At 45.5% G+C, this 19453-nt stretch overlaps 1 pseudogene; it reads left to right on the top strand.

The window, feature by feature from the left end:
* Positions 1-6422: 6422 nt before the first annotated feature.
* On the top strand, positions 6423-8826 carry LOC147666730 (uncharacterized; annotated as a pseudogene).
* Positions 8827-19453: the final 10627 nt, after the last annotated feature.

Below are 19453 nucleotides of genomic sequence, written 5' to 3'. Positions count from 1 at the left end.
AACGGAATCAAGCATCCGAGGACCGGACCGGTTTCGAGGTAACACCTCTCATCAGCCCGGCTAGCTTGACTCCAGTGGTGTGGAGTGCCTGGGACCCACGTCTGGGCATCCCCAGCGCACTTAGGGCGGAATATGCAAAAACAACAGGTGATGGACCGAATGTGGATCAATGTCACACACTCACCCCAGTCCAAAGATCTGGGCCCAAATCCATCGTTTTTTTGCACTCCACACCACCCTGGGTTAGACAATGGCGATATGCAAATCAGCTCTGACCCTGTGCCCCATGGGAACAGTCCAGTCCGAACTACAAAAGCCATGTCCTTCCCAGAACGGGAATCAAGCATCCGAGGACCGGACCGGTTTCGAGGTAACACCTCTCATCAGCCCGGCTAGCTTGACTCCAGTGGTGTGGAGTGCCTGGGACCCACGTCTGGGCATCCCCAGCGCACTTAGGGCGGAATATGCAAAAACAACAGGTGATGGACCGAATGTGGATCAATGTCACACACTCACCCCAGTCCAAAGATCTGGGCCCAAATCCATCGTTTTTTTGCACTCCACACCACCCTGGGTTAGACAATGGCGATATGCAAATCAGCTCTGACCCTGTGCCCCATGGGAACAGTCCAGTCCGAACTACAAAAGCCATGTCCTTCCCAGAACGGAATCAAGCATCGAGGACCGGACCGGTTTCGAGGTAACACCTCTCATCAGCCCGGCTAGCTTGACTCCAGTGGTGTGGAGTGCCTGGGACCCACGTCTGGGCATCCCCAGCGCACTTAGGGCGGAATATGCAAAAACAACAGGTGATGGACCGAATGTGGATCAATGTCACACACTCACCCCAGTCCAAAGATCTGGGCCCAAATCCATCGTTTTTTTGCACTCCACACCACCCTGGGTTAGACAATGGCGATATGCAAATCAGCTCTGACCCTGTGCCCCATGGGAACAGTCCAGTCCGAACTACAAAAGCCATGTCCTTCCCAGAACGGAATCAAGCATCCGAGGACCGGACTGGTTTCGAGGTAACACCTCTCATCAGCCCGGCTAGCTTGACTCCAGTGGTGTGGAGTGCCTGGGACCCACGTCTGGGCATCCCCAGCGCACTTAGGGCGGAATATGCAAAAACAACAGGTGATGGACCGAATGTGGATCAATGTCACACACTCACCCCAGTCCAAAGATCTGGGCCCAAATCCATCGTTTTTTTGCACTCCACACCACCCTGGGTTAGACAATGGCGATATGCAAATCAGCTCTGACCCTGTGCCCCATGGGAACAGTCCAGTCCGAACTACAAAAGCCATGTCCTTCCCAGAACGGAATCAAGCATCCGAGGACCGGACCGGTTTCGAGGTAACACCTCTCATCAGCCCGGCTAGCTTGACTCCAGTGGTGTGGAGTGCCTGGGACCCACGTCTGGGCATCCCCAGCGCACTTAGGGCGGAATATGCAAAAACAACAGGTGATGGACCGAATGTGGATCAATGTCACACACTCACCCCAGTCCAAAGATCTGGGCCCAAATCCATCGTTTTTTTGCACTCCACACCACCCTGGGTTAGACAATGGCGATATGCAAATCAGCTCTGACCCTGTGCCCCATGGGAACAGTCCAGTCCGAACTACAAAAGCCATGTCCTTCCCAGAACGGAATCAAGCATCCGAGGACCGGACCGGTTTCGAGGTAACACCTCTCATCAGCCCGGCTAGCTTGACTCCAGTGGTGTGGAGTGCCTGGGACCCACGTCTGGGCATCCCCAGCGCACTTAGGGCGGAATATGCAAAAACAACAGGTGATGGACCGAATGTGGATCAATGTCACACACTCACCCCAGTCCAAAGATCTGGGCCCAAATCCATCGTTTTTTTGCACTCCACACCACCCTGGGTTAGACAATGGCGATATGCAAATCAGCTCTGACCCTGTGCCCCATGGGAACAGTCCAGTCCGAACTACAAAAGCCATGTCCTTCCCAGAACGGAATCAAGCATCCGAGGACCGGACCGGTTTCGAGGTAACACCTCTCATCAGCCCGGCTAGCTTGACTCCAGTGGTGTGGAGTGCCTGGGACCCACGTCTGGGCATCCCCAGCGCACTTAGGGCGGAATATGCAAAAACAACAGGTGATGGACCGAATGTGGATCAATGTCACACACTCACCCCAGTCCAAAGATCTGGGCCCAAATCCATCGTTTTTTTGCACTCCACACCACCCTGGGTTAGACAATGGCGATATGCAAATCAGCTCTGACCCTGTGCCCCATGGGAACAGTCCAGTCCGAACTACAAAAGCCATGTCCTTCCCAGAACGGAATCAAGCATCCGAGGACCGGACCGGTTTCGAGGTAACACCTCTCATCAGCCCGGCTAGCTTGACTCCAGTGGTGTGGAGTGCCTGGGACCCACGTCTGGGCATCCCCAGCGCACTTAGGGCGGAATATGCAAAAACAACAGGTGATGGACCGAATGTGGATCAATGTCACACACTCACCCCAGTCCAAAGATCTGGGCCCAAATCCATCGTTTTTTTGCACTCCACACCACCCTGGGTTAGACAATGGCGATATGCAAATCAGCTCTGACCCTGTGCCCCATGGGAACAGTCCAGTCCGAACTACAAAAGCCATGTCCTTCCCAGAACGGAATCAAGCATCCGAGGACCGGACCGGTTTCGAGGTAACACCTCTCATCAGCCCGGCTAGCTTGACTCCAGTGGTGTGGAGTGCCTGGGACCCACGTCTGGGCATCCCCAGCGCACTTAGGGCGGAATATGCAAAAACAACAGGTGATGGACCGAATGTGGATCAATGTCACACACTCACCCCAGTCCAAAGATCTGGGCCCAAATCCATCGTTTTTTTGCACTCCACACCACCCTGGGTTAGACAATGGCGATATGCAAATCAGCTCTGACCCTGTGCCCCATGGGAACAGTCCAGTCCGAACTACAAAAGCCATGTCCTTCCCAGAACGGAATCAAGCATCCGAGGACCGGACCGGTTTCGAGGTAACACCTCTCATCAGCCCGGCTAGCTTGACTCCAGTGGTGTGGAGTGCCTGGGACCCACGTCTGGGCATCCCCAGCGCACTTAGGGCGGAATATGCAAAAACAACAGGTGATGGACCGAATGTGGATCAATGTCACACACTCACCCCAGTCCAAAGATCTGGGCCCAAATCCATCGTTTTTTTGCACTCCACACCACCCTGGGTTAGACAATGGCGATATGCAAATCAGCTCTGACCCTGTGCCCCATGGGAACAGTCCAGTCCGAACTACAAAAGCCATGTCCTTCCCAGAACGGAATCAAGCATCCGAGGACCGGACCGGTTTCGAGGTAACACCTCTCATCAGCCCGGCTAGCTTGACTCCAGTGGTGTGGAGTGCCTGGGACCCACGTCTGGGCATCCCCAGCGCACTTAGGGCGGAATATGCAAAAACAACAGGTGATGGACCGAATGTGGATCAATGTCACACACTCACCCCAGTCCAAAGATCTGGGCCCAAATCCATCGTTTTTTTGCACTCCACACCACCCTGGGTTAGACAATGGCGATATGCAAATCAGCTCTGACCCTGTGCCCCATGGGAACAGTCCAGTCCGAACTACAAAAGCCATGTCCTTCCCAGAACGGAATCAAGCATCCGAGGACCGGACCGGTTTCGAGGTAACACCCCTCATCAGCCCCGCTAGCTTGACTCCAGTGGTGTGGAGTGCCTGGGACCCACGTCTGGGCATCCCCAGCGCACTTAGGGCGGAATATGCAAAAACAACAGGTGATGGACCGAATGTGGATCAATGTCACACACTCACCCCAGTCCAAAGATCTGGGCCCAAATCCATCGTTTTTTTGCACTCCACACCACCCTGGGTTAGACAATGGCGATATGCAAATCAGCTCTGACCCTGTGCCCCATGGGAACAGTCCAGTCCGAACTACAAAAGCCATGTCCTTCCCAGAACGGAATCAAGCATCCGAGGACCGGACCGGTTTCGAGGTAACACCTCTCATCAGCCCGGCTAGCTTGACTCCAGTGGTGTGGAGTGCCTGGGACCCACGTCTGGGCATCCCCAGCGCACTTAGGGCGGAATATGCAAAAACAACAGGTGATGGACCGAATGTGGATCAATGTCACACACTCACCCCAGTCCAAAGATCTGGGCCCAAATCCATCGTTTTTTTGCACTCCACACCACCCTGGGTTAGACAATGGCGATATGCAAATCAGCTCTGACCCTGTGCCCCATGGGAACAGTCCAGTCCGAACTACACAAGCCATGTCCTTCCCAGAACGGAATCAAGCATCCGAGGACCGGACCGGTTTCGAGGTAACACCTCTCATCAGCCCGGCTAGCTTGACTCCAGTGGTGAGGAGTGCCTGGGACCCACGTCTGGGCATCCCCAGCGCACTTAGGGCGGAATATGCAAAAACAACAGGTGATGGACCAAATGTGGATCAATGTCACACACTCACCCCAGTCCAAAGATCTGGGCCCAAATCCATCGTTTTTTTGCACTCCACACCACCCTGGGTTAGACAATGGCGATATGCAAATCAGCTCTGACCCTGTGCCCCATGGGAACAGTCCAGTCCGAACTACAAAAGCCATGTCCTTCCCAGAACGGAATCAAGCATCCGAGGACCGGACCGGTTTCGAGGTAACACCTCTCATCAGCCCGGCTAGCTTGACTCCAGTGGTGTGGAGTGCCTGGGACCCACGTCTGGGCATCCCCAGCGCACTTAGGGCGGAATATGGAAAAACAACAGGTGATGGACCGAATGTGGATCAATGTCACACACTCAGAGCTGATTTGCATATCGCCATTGTCTAACCCAGGGTGGTGTGGAGTGCAAAAAAACGATGGATTTGGGCCCAGATCGTATGACTGGGGGAGTGTGTGACATTGATCCACATTCGGTCCATCACTTGTTGTTTTTGCAATTGCCGCCCTAAGTGCGCTGGGGATGCCCAGACGTGGGTCCCAGGCACTCCACACCACTTGGAGTCAATCTAGCCGGGCTGATGAGAGGTGTTACCTCGAAACCGGTCCGGTCCTCGGATGCTTGATTCCGTTCTGGGAAGGACATGGCTTTTGTAGTTCGGACTGGACTGTTCCCATGGGGCAACAGGGTCAGAGCTGATTTGCATATCGCCATTGTCTAACCCAGGGTGATGTGGAGTGCAAAAAAACGATGGATTTGGGCCCAGATCGTATGACTGGGGGAGTGTGTGACATTGATCCACATTCGGTCCATCACTTGTTGTTTTTGCAATTGCCGCCCTAAGTGCGCTGGGGATGCCCAGACGTGGGTCCCAGGCACTCCACACCACTTGGAGTCAAGCTAGCCGGGCTGATGAGAGGTGTTACCTCGAAACCGGTCCGGTCCTCGGATGCTTGATTCCGTTCTGGGAAGGACATGGCTTTTGTAGTTCGGACTGGACTGTTCCCATGGGGCAACAGGGTCAGAGCTGATTTGCATATCGCCATTGTCTAACCCAGGGTGGTGTGGAGTGCAAAAAAACGATGGATTTGGGCCCAGATCGTATGACTGGGGGAGTGTGTGACATTGATCCACATTCGGTCCATCACTTGTTGTTTTTGCATATTAACCGTATAGAGGCATTCCAATCTGAAAAGGTTTTTTTACATTACTGCTCTCAGTCTTGCCGGATGTACTGAAGTGATCACTGTGAGTAATCTTGCATGGGGGGCACTGTGATCTTTCCTGATGTTTTTACTATTTCAACGCAAATAATAGTAGCTCACAATGATTTTAATTGAACATGAGTAGCTCTAAGTACACAAAAGGTTGGTGATCTCTAATCTAAAAGGACTAGATAGAAACTGTGCAAATAAATTTGTACTGCTTAAAAACACCTAAACACTAATAACCACAGATTTTATACTGTCAAACCCCCTCTGCAGTTCAGATCAAAAACTGAAAACAGGAAAGACTAACTGTATTGCAGAGTTTCTTTCACTTTGTTTTAAATGTGAAGTATAAGTCTTTCTAGATAGCATTAGGTCATAATTAGAGTTTCTTTATATTGACTTGCTTTTTTTGTTGCAGGTGAAAGGAATGCTTTAGGAATGGAAGATGGAAAGGACATTAGGATATATTTTTTTAAAGCAAAAGTCTGCAAGGCAGGGCATTGAAAATTCTTCCAATGAAGATCTGTTAAAAAAATAAAAAGATGTCTTAATCTATACACTGAAGTAGCATGAAAACAAATACTCTGCTTGAAAAGACTAACGTGAGAGACACTAGGGAATAGAGAACTTTCTAAATGTACTAAAACACTCAAAGTTGTTTCTTATAGCATTCTATAAAGAGTGGATGAAGTCAGCATAGAAGAAAGACAATATGTATTTATTATAAGTAGGATTTGAACATAAAGCACACACAATGGAAAGACATAAGTATTCAGAATGTGATAAAACATTCAGGGCCACTGGCCATCTAAAATTACACATGGTCGCCCAAGCAAGACTTAGAACATGTAAATGTAGGGAATGTGGGCAGACATTCAATCAAAGGAGTCTTGTTACCAGGAAGAAGTTATATGAATGTACTGAATGTCAAAAGGCAATGCATGCAAAAGGGCACCTACCGGTACAACAGGCAAGCCATGCTGAGGAAAACAAATTCACTACAAAAGGGAACTTGCAGGCATATCAGAATGGTCATGCTGATGGGAAACCTTTTAACCTAACTGAATGTAATCCAGAATTCATTGCAAAGATAGACTTAATACGACAACAAAACATCCACATTGGGAAAAAGCCCCATGAATGTAGAGAATGTGACAAGTTATTCATTACAAAGGCAAACTTAATGCGACTTCTGAAAATTCACACTGGAGAGAAGCCCTATAAATGTACAGAATGTGACAAGGCATTCTATAGAAAAGAGTTGTTAAAGCAACATCAGAAATTCCACACTGGAGTGAAACCCTTTTGTTGTAGTGAATGTGACAAGGCATTTGTTGCTCAGGGAGCTCTAATGCATCATCTGAAAATTCACACTGAAGAGAAACCATATAAATGTACTGAATGTGAAAAGGCATTCATTTCAAACACAAACCTAATGCAGCATCTGAATATACACCCTGGGGAGAAACCATTTAAATGTACAGAATGTGACCAGGCATTTGCTGCAAAGGCAAACCTGATGCAACATTGGAAAATGCATACTGAAGAGAAGCCATATAAATGTACTGAATGTGACAAGGCATTCGTTGAAAAGGAATCCCTAATGCGACATTTGAAAATCCACACTGGAGAGAAACCATATAAATGTACAGAATGTGACAAGGCATTCATTATAAAAAAAGAGCTAATACGACATCATACAGTCCACACAGGGGAGAAACCATATAAATGTACTGAATGTAACAAGGCATTTGTTACAAGGGGAGAGGTACATCGACATTATGCAGTCCACAATGGGGAAAAAACATATGAATGTGCTGCATGTGACAAGACATTCTTCACAAAAGCACTGTTAAACCAACATCAGAAAATCCATACTGGAAATAAACCATACAGTTGCAGTGAATGTGACAAGGCATTCATTACTAACAGAGAACTAATACGACATCAGAGAGTCCACACTGGAGAGAAACCATTTAAATGCACTGAATGTGACAAGGCTTTCAATACAAAAGGAGCCCTTATTCTACATCAGAGATGCCATACTGGAGAGAAACCATATGAATGCACTGAATGTGACAGGGCATTCATTGCAAAAAGCTATCTCTTGCAACATCAGAAAATCCACTCCGGGGAGAAACCATATGGTTCTAGTGAATGTGAGAAAACCTTCTTTACAAAAACCTATCTCTTGAACATCAGAGAATCCACACCGGAGAGAAACCATTTGCTTGTAGAGAATGTGAAAAGGCATTTGTTACAAAATTGCAATTAAAACAACATCAGAAATTCCACTCTGGGGAGAAACCATACCGTTGTGGTGAATGTAAGAAGGCATTTTTTTTACAAAATTGCAATTAAAACAGCATCAGAAATTCCACTCTGGAGAGAAACCATATGGTTGTAGTGAATGTGAGAAGGCATTTGTTACAAAAGGGGAATTAAAGCAACATCAGAAAACTCACACTGGAGAGAAACCATATGATTGCTCTGACTGTGGCAAGGCATTCACTGCAAAGCACACCCTTATAATACATCAGAAAAGACACACTGGAAAGATATCATTTGGCTGTAGTGAATGTGAGAATGCATTTATTGAAAAACAGCGGTTAATGCAACATCAAGAAACCCACACTGGGAAGAAATATCAATTCAATGAATGTGACAAGTCATTTTTTGCAAAGGGAAGCCTAACGCGACATCAGAAAGTTCACACTGGAGAGACACCGTATAAATGTACTGAATGTGACAAAGCATACACTCTAAAGCACCAGCTAGAACAACATCAGGAAATCCATACCGGAAAGAAACGCTATTGTTGTAGTGAGTGTGACAAAGCATTCTTCAGAAAACAACACTTAATGGTACATCAGAATACCCACACTGGAGAGAAACCATATAAATGCACTGAATGTGACAAGGCATACAGTAGAAAAGACCACTTACTGGAACATCAGAAAACCCACACAGGAGAGCGACCATATCAATGTATTGAATGTGGCAAGGCATTTAGAAGAAAGACACACCTAATGCAACATCTGAACGTCCACACAGGAGAGAAACTATATAAATGTACTGAATGTGAAAAGGCATTCACTTTAAAGCACAAGCTAGTGCAACATCAGAAAATCCACACTGGCGAGAAACAATACGATTGAAGTGAATGTGAGAAGGGTTTTCCAAGGGACTGCCTAATGCTACTTCTGAAAGTCCACACTGGGGAGAAGCTATATGAATGTTCAGAATGTTACAAGACATTTGTTGCAAAGAACATCCTAATGCAGCATCAGAAAGTCCACGGGAAAGACCCTATTGATCTACTGAATAGGACAAGGCATTCAATTTAAAGCACCTATTAGAACCATCTCAGAAAGTCCACACCAGGAAGTAACCATTTGCTTGTAATCGGTGTGACAGGGCATTCATTAGAAACAACACTGCAATATCATGGAACCCAAACAGAAGAGAAACCATGTGAATTCATACCAGGGCGAAATTCTATCAATGTACTCAATCTGACAAAGCATTTGTTGAAAGGTGAGGACTATTTTTAGATTGGTAGGTTCATACGGAGTGGAAACCACTCCGCTGATCGGAATGAGCCCTAATGTGACAAGTCATTTATTCACCAAAAGGAAGACAGTTTTCTGATTTGACATTTTCCACAGGGCAAAGCCACATCAGTGTACTAAATGTGACGCAGCATACATTACATAGCCTGGGCGATAATATCATTTGAAATCTGACACTGGTGAGAACCATAATAAATTTACTGAATGTGAAAAGACTTTCATTACAAACTCATCACTAAATAAACATCTGAATCTCCACAAGGGGAAGGAACCATATGAACTTGCTGAATGTGACAATGTGATTTAGAAATTATAAGCTAATGCAATAGCAGGACACCAACACTGGGGAGAAACCATGCGAATGTACCAAATGTGATCAAGATTTAATTATAAAAGGAAACATACTAGTACATTAGAATGCCCATGCCGGAGAGAAACCTAATGAATGTGTTTGAATGTGACAAGGCTCAGTTTGCCCACCAGGCACAAAACATGAGTTTTCTGACTCTGACAAGACATTCATTAGAAAGGAATATATTATGTAACATGAAAGTTCACACCGGACAGAAACCACTAGAATGAAATGAATGTGAGAAAGTATTTACTACAAATTGCACTCTAGTGGGTTAACTCATATCACACAATGGATGAAGGGTAGGATGACCAAATTATTAAAAACAAAACTCTGGGAAATTTGGCAAATATATAAGTAGAACTAATAGTTTTAGAGCGACTAAAGAGCACAGAACAGCTCAACTGAGAGCACTCATCAATTCACAGCACTCGTCAGTATAGAAATCACAGAAATGAGGGTATATGGTGAATTCAATGCAGCCTTTATACTCCATATTATATGTAATGCAGATTGCTATCTGTTTGAGCCTTCTAACTGATTCTGCATTGGGACAGAAAAATACATTCATTTAGGGGCGTGGCCTGTTGAGATGGCAGACTAGATGTGCCTCTGTGGAGCTCCCGGACCAAGCACGATAATCCTGCACTATCCTTATACACAGACAGTAATCTAGCAGCATAACTCCTGCTAACAGCACCAACGAGGTGTGCATGTGCCCAACTAAAGGCTGAAGACCATGGCAAAGCCTAAACACGCCACAGGGAGTGGAGTTGGTGGACGAATGTGGCTGAGGGCTGCTGAAGTCAGAAGGCGGGCGTGACCTGTGTCAGTATTGGAGGGGCCCGGAGTGGGTCCTCTCAGGTGAGCATCATCCTGTCCTGATAATATACAAGTGCCGGACACAGAAGCCCTGCCGGCGATTGGGGGCTGAGGTAGGACCAGAGCCTACCGCTAGTGACTGGATGGCAGCCAGCCATTGCAGAGGCCTGTTGGAGCCCGTGGATGAACTCAGCCCATAGTTTAGTCGGAGTGGCCTGTAGGGTGTTAGGCTTTCCATGCGCAATCCCGACTTGACCTCTGCCTCTAACCTGCACTGGGGTGGGGGTGAGTCCTTGCCGGAGCAGCAGCTGTGGATGGTGAGAGTAAGACCCCTGGGTTGTGTTTTGGCTCCAGGGAGCCCTGTGAAACTGTTGCTGGAGTTGAGCCTGTGGTTGGCATGATATTCTGCATCGGAGCGGGCCTCTGGTGATCCTTCTGAGCTAGATTGGCTGAAAGGCAACATAAGACATGAGAGCAGGGTGTCAGGCAGGGACTCAGAGTGACGCTGCTGACACTGAGGGGAGGCATACCATAAAGGCTCTCTGTCTTGTTGTGAATGTATCTAGGACCCTAATTAAATATTCCTGATTCATGCCCTTGTGTGGTTATAACAAAACATATCCTTAAAAAGGTGTACGACTCTTTTGGACCAGTAATAAAAACAGTTAAACAGGACCTTGCGAGTAATGGCGAGCCAGGTGAGACCTTCACCCAGTTCATGAACATTCCCCTGAGTGAAGTAAGGCAAGAACTCATCCGATGTAAATCTGGCTCCCCTGACGACCCTTGCCCAGCAAAATTATGGAGCTCTATAGCTGACTTTGTAGCCCCCATACTTCAACATATCTGGAACTCTTCCTTTTCTTCGGGCACATTTCCGGATGTCTGGAAACATGCTACTCTTTTACCCCTAAAGAAAAAACCTAATGTGGATCCAGAAGACCTCACTAATCTCCGCCCAATATCTCTATTAGCTGCCCCGGGAAAAATGTTGGAGAAAGTCATACAGCGCCAACTGAGTAAATCTGTAGAAGTTAACAAAATCCTACATGAAACACAGTCTGGCTTCCGACCCGGCTTTAGCACGGAAACAGCACTTATTGAGGTAGCCGAGTCAGTAAGGTGGTCGATGGATGCAGGTAACTCAGCAATGCTGGTACTCCTGGATCTATCGGCCGCCTTCGATACGGTGGACCACGCCAGACTACTTAGCCGGCTGGCAGAGATAGGCATTCAGGATAGGGCGCTGGGCTGGATACACTCTTATCTATCCCAGAGAACTCAGAAGGTGGCACTTGGGACGATTTCTTCGGCACCCAAGACCCTTAGCTGTGGAGTTCCGCAAGGGTCAGCCCTCAGCCCCCTTTTGTTCAACATCTACCTTGCTCCTCTCTTTACGCTTATTGCCAACTGGGGTGTCAAGGCAATCTCGTATGCCGACGACACCCAGTTGGTATTCCCGTACTCTGAGATGACGCAAGAGTCCTTTTCAAATTTCAAAGGCTGTCTCCAAGACATAGCACATTGGATGAACGCAAATAAGCTAAAGCTAAATGCCAATAAGACCGAAGTTATCTTTTTTTGCAAGGGTCCTACCCCTGCCACAGAACTTTGGTGGCCGACGGAGATGGGCCCTGCCCCCTCACCCAGTCACACGGCAAAAAATCTTGGAGTGAGATGGGATGATAGCATGTCCTTTACCTCCCATATCCAACAAGTTGCCGGCTGCTGCCTGAGCAAGTTGAGAAATCTCCGAAAAATCCTGAGACTCCTCCCGGAGAGCTGCCGAAAAACGGTTATCCATGCTACTGTTACCTCACGGCTGGATTATGCCAACGGACTCTACCTGGGCTTACCAAAATACCTGACACAAAAGCTTCAGGTAGTTCAAAATGCGGCTGCGAGACTGTTACTGCGAATTCCACTCAAGCAGTCAGTCTCTCCGCATCTTCGATCCCTGCACTGGCTGCCAGTCGCCAGCAGAATAAAATTTAAAGCACTGACGCTGGCGTTTAGATCTCTGCATGGCTCCTGCCCAGAATACCTGAAAAACCGCCTCCCAAGATACTCCCAAACCCGCGCACTGCGGTCCAATTGCCGTGTTCAATTGGCAGTCCCACGCACAAAAAAGGCTCGACTAGGCGGTCGGACTTTCTCGGGAAACGTTTCCGCTCTGTGGAACACCCTGCCACAGGAAATTCAACAGGCTTCCTCTGAACCCTGCTTCAAGAGACTGTTGAAAACCTGGCTTTTTTCCCTACCCCGCTAGCTTTCCTATCTTTCTAGCCCCAGGTCATCTGTGTTCTACTAGCGCCGGGACACCTCCTAGCGAGGTAGCTGTTCGCGCTCTACAAAATCCAGTATTATTATAAGACTCATGTCCATATTTAGTCATAGCCCATGCAGTCCAAATACGGCAAGGCTACTCCCATAGACTCCTAGAAAGTACAACATGTTCTTTAAACAAACCAAGCCTCCAGCAGCCTGGGAATTCCCCCTGCTTTTGTTTTGATTTGCACAAGAACTCCTGGAGTCCAGAAAGAACTGTTAGTTCTTAGTGACGTCTTATGTCCAACCTTACGTCAAACTTGGCACCTTTCAGGTATAAATATACCAACGTTGCCTTAAGCAAACACACAGTGGTTTGGAGCAGAGCGGCTATCTACTTGCCCGACTCCCAGCTGATGCGAGTGCTGAAGGAAGCCGACCCTCCCGTTTGACACACTGAGAGAGACGCTGTCTTTTCTCCTGCCCAGAAATTCCAGCTCCGGTGTTTCCAGTCACCATTGTGGGTTGCCGGGAGATCGAGTCCTGAGAGAGAGATACAAGACCTCCTTCATTCTAAAAACCAAGGTACGGAGCTGATTAGATCTTGAGAGAATTCTTGATTCAGATTATTGGCAAAAAAACGACTTAACTTACACTGCAACTTACTTACTCCTTCCCACGTATTAGGCTTAGGTCAGGTACACCGGGGTAGGCGTATCTTAGAAGCACCAGTTGAGTACGTTAGTCAATGTTTTTATGTATGTATATATTTTATCCATTTTAAAGTATCATATGGCTCAGAAACCATATCAATGCTTTTACAGTATTATTTCATAATACTACTTTTACTGTACGCACTTTACTTCATGATAAGTATTGCAATTGTGGCAACGCACTTCTCTTGCATGAGAAAGAGGACTGCTCAATAAATAACACCTTTTATTGAAAACGCCTGTCTTTCTATTTCTCTGCACTCTGGTGAAACTAAGCATGCACGATTGACTGAGTGAAATAGCTATCTATTGTTTCGACACGACTCTGGAGATACACTCCCTATTCTGGGGGGAGCAAAGTTGTCATGTTTATGCGGTTGGCAGAAACTAATCCCTTCTTGTCTAATCAGGAAAGTTAACTCCTTCCTGAACATTCGAGAAAGTTTCTAGTGACCTCTGAGCTAGCTGGCAAACCTAATTAAGTCTAACATATCCAGTAGCGACCTAGATGACCTCAGTCCTACGTCTAAACTGCTGTTTGTGTTATTCCAATGCGCAGAGCCTATTGAGAATATAGGAACTACACTACATGGCGCCCAACATTTGGTACGGCGATATTCTAACGCAAGATACTAGAGTAACTCAGTCGTGGTTTTCACGCAGACCCCTTTTCCCGTAAAAACTCCAATAGACGTCTGGAGTGGGTAAAAGGTTAATATCCGCCAGAACTTAGTAGGATGAGAATCCTATGTGTTAGTTTTTGGTTTAGTCAACGTTGAAGGATACAGTGTTCCAAAATATTGTGCACCTAATCTTTGTTTCCTTGAAACTTGCTCTGCAAAGCAACAAACCTTTCAGTCAGTAAAAATGAAAGCTATAATAGCAGCTCAACTCCTAGCGGATGACACAAGTCTCCAACATGAAGACCTGAATGCTATAATCATTCCGGTAAATATAGGAAGAACTATAACTCTTAAACTTATAGAAAATGGACTATCACCGAGAGGTGGTACAGTCATATTTGTGGTAGAGGCCCATGAATATCGGCAGACAGAGGTATTCTATTCATGGATACATTTTCCAGCAGCAAACGCTGTGACAGAAGATTTCCACTATTACAAAATAGAGGAATCTCCGGAGGAATACGCTCCTTTTGAGGACGTTGAAATTCCACTAACATTCTGTCAGAACACCTGTTGCGATCTCTCCAGGAACAGACGCTAGACCCCAACACCCTCCAACCAAAAACCAGAGACAGCCGATAAACACCTGTCTCCTGAATTCAGTCAGAAGGGAAAGGGGAAGTGGAAGACAAAACAAGAGAGACTTCACTGGTGGCGGTTACTTGCCAGGAATCTTCTTTCTTCAATTTTTTCCTGGAAGCACCTGTAACAAATGACAAAACTGTAATACTATTCTACTCTGACACTATTACATACCTCAAGATTTTACCTTAATTACCTTTTACACCAATGACTTTGCCCCTCGCTAACGTTTTGTCTGAGCTTGCTTTGATCAGTTGGAAAGGGCTTCAGTCCCCGCTCAAGAACTGAAGGTGTGTTAGTAATAAGATAGTTCCTTCTATCCTTGTTCGGTATAGAGCATTTAGGTTCAATGAGAGATTCCCTTTTACTGAGTAGTGAGTTCTTATTTTCTTTCTCCAGTAGAGATGAATACAGATGGTAGGTAATATTCTCAGTACTGCATAACCTGACACAACTGCACTTTGTTTTTATACAGTAATTGAAAACTAGTCTCTCATATACTAAGTTTATAAGTCTCTAATCCTCTCACAAGCTTTATCGAGGTTGAAAAGCGTTCTGACTTCTGCCAACATTAGAAGACTCCTCGCTGACAAATGAAGTGGCGCCGGCTTGCGAACATGAAAAATTAAATCCTTACTTCGTTCTGTAGAATGTAAGCCCTCTCTTCACAGAAGGCGTTCCTCCAGAAAACACTCATAACACACATGAACCCGCACCTTCTTCACCATGTCCTCAGGCTGCTTCCTTACGAAGACGAATGGACACTGAAGAAGAATTGGGGGAAAATAAAGTTACCACACGCTCTCTGTGGAAACACAAGAAAACTCTGAATACTCTCCTTAGATACTGCTGCTCTGAAACTCTGGAAGGCGCGTACAAAGTGTAGGGTCGCAAGTACTTTTGCGTGCTGAGGAAACGCTACTCTCTCCGCCGTTTCTTTTCGTTGAAGTGCGCAGTTACCAGTACGCGCATGCGCAGAATAGACGTTACGGGTCTCGAGCCATAAAGACTAGAACAAGAACCCACGTCTACTCGCAATCATACAGCATGGCAAAATGAAGACAGACTCAATCCCCAGAGAATGGATTTCAAAGTTGTCTTCCAAGTGGGAACCAGACGCAACCAATGTGGATATTTACAAGATGATTTCTTGTCCCTGCAAAATCGTCTCTTGACATTGCTGAATTTCGAGCTAGGCAAAGGGGTCATGACACATATCAAGAGCACCTGCTCTGGTTTAATGGTGCCCTAAAACATCAAAATCACATCACCAGGCTCGGTCCACTAGGTAGACCAGGAGCCATGTGGCCAGTTCTAGCTGGCTACACACCACATCCCGACATTGAAAAAATGTCAGACCGGGAACTTTTAGCTCAGCTAAAACAACTAATCAAAATACATAGACAATTGGCCCAATATGTCATGCGGACTTCAACAGTCCAACCAGCAATAAAAATTCCACAGCACACCCCTCACCAGGGGAACACAAATAAAATCACACCACAGAATATACATGGATCAAAAACGGTTACAAAGATGACACAGGTGCCACAATAAAGCATAAAAACTTTGGGAACAAGTAGTTCTTTTACAGAAAGAACTACAAAAGACTCACGTGATACATTCACTGAGTCATCAACGTGATGGCGTTCACGTTGCAGGGAATTCATTGGCTAACAGAGCCCCAGCGGCAGCGGGTCAACCGGCTTCCGTAGCCACAAAAAAGCGTTCTAAAAAACACATAGATGGAGAAACCATGCTGGCAGTAAAAGCCTCATTAAAAGGCGACAATGCAGCATTACCTCTCAACTATCCACTCAGTAATACATACATAATTGATGCAAACTCCGTTCCTTTTGCTCAAATCCCTGGAGTGGGGGACAGAGTAATTCCAAACACGAACCGGAGAGCTTACTTGATTCAAGAAGCACACATGGGAATGGGTCTGAGGCACCAAGAGATCTTGAAATCTCTAATAGAATTACAATCAGAGTACTGGTGGTCGGGGATGAGCTTGCAAATTTATAACTTTGCAATGAATTGTCAGAACTGCAATAGTGATCGCAGTTGTGAACCGGACCAGACTCCAGCCCAGACACCTTTATTAGAAAGCATCAGGCGATCTATACGCAGAAATCCAGCCGGAGAAATGCGATCCCATAATTAATAAGACTAGATTCACTTAAGATGTAGGCACCAGCGCTTGGCTGACGCCAGAACTGTTATAAAAGATTTGCGAGTCTTTATCGGCACATACGCAATTGGCATGCTATATTCTGACCAGGGTCCTGCGTTTAGCTCTCGAGCTTACAAAGAGGCCATGACCAGCATGGGCATCCCATTGCGGTACTCTTCTCCCTTCCATCCTGAGGGAAATGCGGTAGTTCAAAGAAAAAAACGTGACATAAAGCAATCTATAACGGCGAGGGTATTAGGTTCGGGTGATGGGCTGGTCAAAACATCTAACAAGTGTCCAACGTAGTCTTAACAATCTGCCAAGAAATTCTCTAAGAGGTATCACTCCATACGAATTATTGTTCGGCATTAGAATGATAATCCAGGACTTAGATTGTCAGACTTCAGTGGTGAAGGAAAAAGCCTTTGACATCAAACATCGTTTGGCTGTTTTACAGGACTTAAATGAAACAAGAAGAAGTCTAAGTAACATAAAGTTAAAGCCAACAGCCACTGAAGAAAAACCACTTGTCCCCGCAAGACATGTCTGGATTCCAAAGACTGGGGATCTGGTCAGAGAAAAGATCGCGGTGAAGAAGGAATTTGGGCCTTCTTACAGAAAAGCAGTACCTGTCTTAGCTGTCAACGGAACAAGATCAGTAGTACTACCGCCCCTTGCTGGTAAAAAGGAGAACAGAGTTGTATCCATCGACCTGGTAAAACCACAATCATGTGGCCAATAATAAGTAGTAGGCCCAGTGGACTCCCAAGAAGTAGCAGAAGACCAAATCTTGCTACAATCCAAGAGGTTCAAACTGAGAGACTAATCACTTTTGATAAACCTGCAGTGAACGAAAAAGGACTATGCAACAAAGCCATGGAACTTGTGCCTCTTGAAACCCAAATTGCAACAGTGCGCCAAGAAACACCTGTCTACAATGATGTAGCCTCAGACTATGCTAATGAAACAAAGAAAAATGCAAAGACAAATAAAAATCCGGAAGCAATTCCAACAATTGACAGAACTGCATCTGGCTACTTCATCAATTTCGATGACTTTCCTGATGATCAAAGTGAACATGAAGAAACGCCAGCAACGAAAACTTTCAAAGAAAAAATTACTGAACTTTTTCATCAACTAAAAGAAACATATCTGATTTCACCATGGATTGAATTTTGGATTGTGTTAGGTGTACTTTTCCTCCTGCTTTGGCTCATCATGGTTCTATGTGTTTGGGTAGATTTATTGATGGAAAATATGCTACAATGGACACAGCAAGTCAGAACATCAACTTGGTCCTAAAGCCTCACACATCCTCGAGAAAAGAGAACTGTCATCAGTGAACATCACCTGGTGGGGTAGCATGGGACAAAACTGATTACGAAATCTTTGGCCCGATTGAGCTCTTGAAATATCTACACCAGTTCAAGGTTTTATTAAGTGACTTTGTGACACCAAGTACTTTCTCTGATGATTGGGACTTTGAAAATATTAATAATATGATGTCAGATTTAGTAATGTCAGCTAAATTCACAGAACAAGATTACTTACAGGGTTCATCGAACTATGAAGAAATGTACTGTTTTAACCACTATGGTCATCACTATTTGCATAAATCTGCACCACCTACAAATGTTTTTAATTATAATCAATGGGAACATTGTTCTACATCGCCAAAAGGCAGCTCAAAAACATTTTATGAGAAATTCCCATACTTCTCAGGGTTTAACAACGGTGATCCAGAAACATTTTATTTTAAAATGTTAAATAAGACAGGAATGAAAACAATGTTGACAAATACTAAATTGATTTATTTTGAAAAATTTTATGATAAAATGTCTACATTTGTTTTTGAATTTTGGAAAAACAACATTGAAACAAAAACCATCTGGAGTTCAAAAGACTGGCACGTACAAGGTCTTGAAGCATTATTTAGAGCCTGCATGATCCCAGAACAGATAATATTCCTGAATGACACAATTCAACAGACACCCTGTCTTGGCCTAGCCAAGATAAAAGACTTAAATACACTGTCTATTCCAAAGCCCATACCTGATAGTAATAGCACTACAGATGTGGAGATAGACGTATCCCATATTATACACCAAAACAGAACAAATCTTTGGAAAAAATGGTTGATCTGGCCCGCAGACACAAATAACTGTCAAGATAGATTCCTGAACAAAACACAGAGGTTCAAACAGAACAGGCCAGACCCAAGATATTCCCAGAGACAACATCCAGGGATAGTTACAACATACAGTGTAGGGAAACTATGCCTTGAGTGGCTACAAAAATCCACACTGGCTGAAATTAAGCAACACTTGACTTTACTTAAAGACGGTGCTGACTTGCGAGATTTCATACTGGGACCTCGCAAACAGCGTCAAAAACATTTCATATACGCCGATATATACACTGCTTACAACGAAGCTTGGAAAGTAACGCAAATTGAAACTGCAGAATAAATACGAGAAATTGATCGTATAAATTTGGAAAAATCACTTTCTGTAGTGGACAATGGGTTAACGACTCTGTCCTCCGGAATATATTCACTGGACAGCATTGTATCATCTGCTATTGATATAATAGAGCAGGACTTTCTAATGTTACAACA

The sequence above is a fragment of the Lissotriton vulgaris genome, unplaced genomic scaffold (assembly GCF_964263255.1).
Source record: "Lissotriton vulgaris unplaced genomic scaffold, aLisVul1.2 SCAFFOLD_3426, whole genome shotgun sequence".
In the NCBI taxonomy this organism is placed as follows: domain Eukaryota; kingdom Metazoa; phylum Chordata; class Amphibia; order Caudata; family Salamandridae; genus Lissotriton; species Lissotriton vulgaris.
Note: the sequence above shows the minus strand (reverse complement) of the source record. Positions and strands in the feature narration are given on the sequence as shown.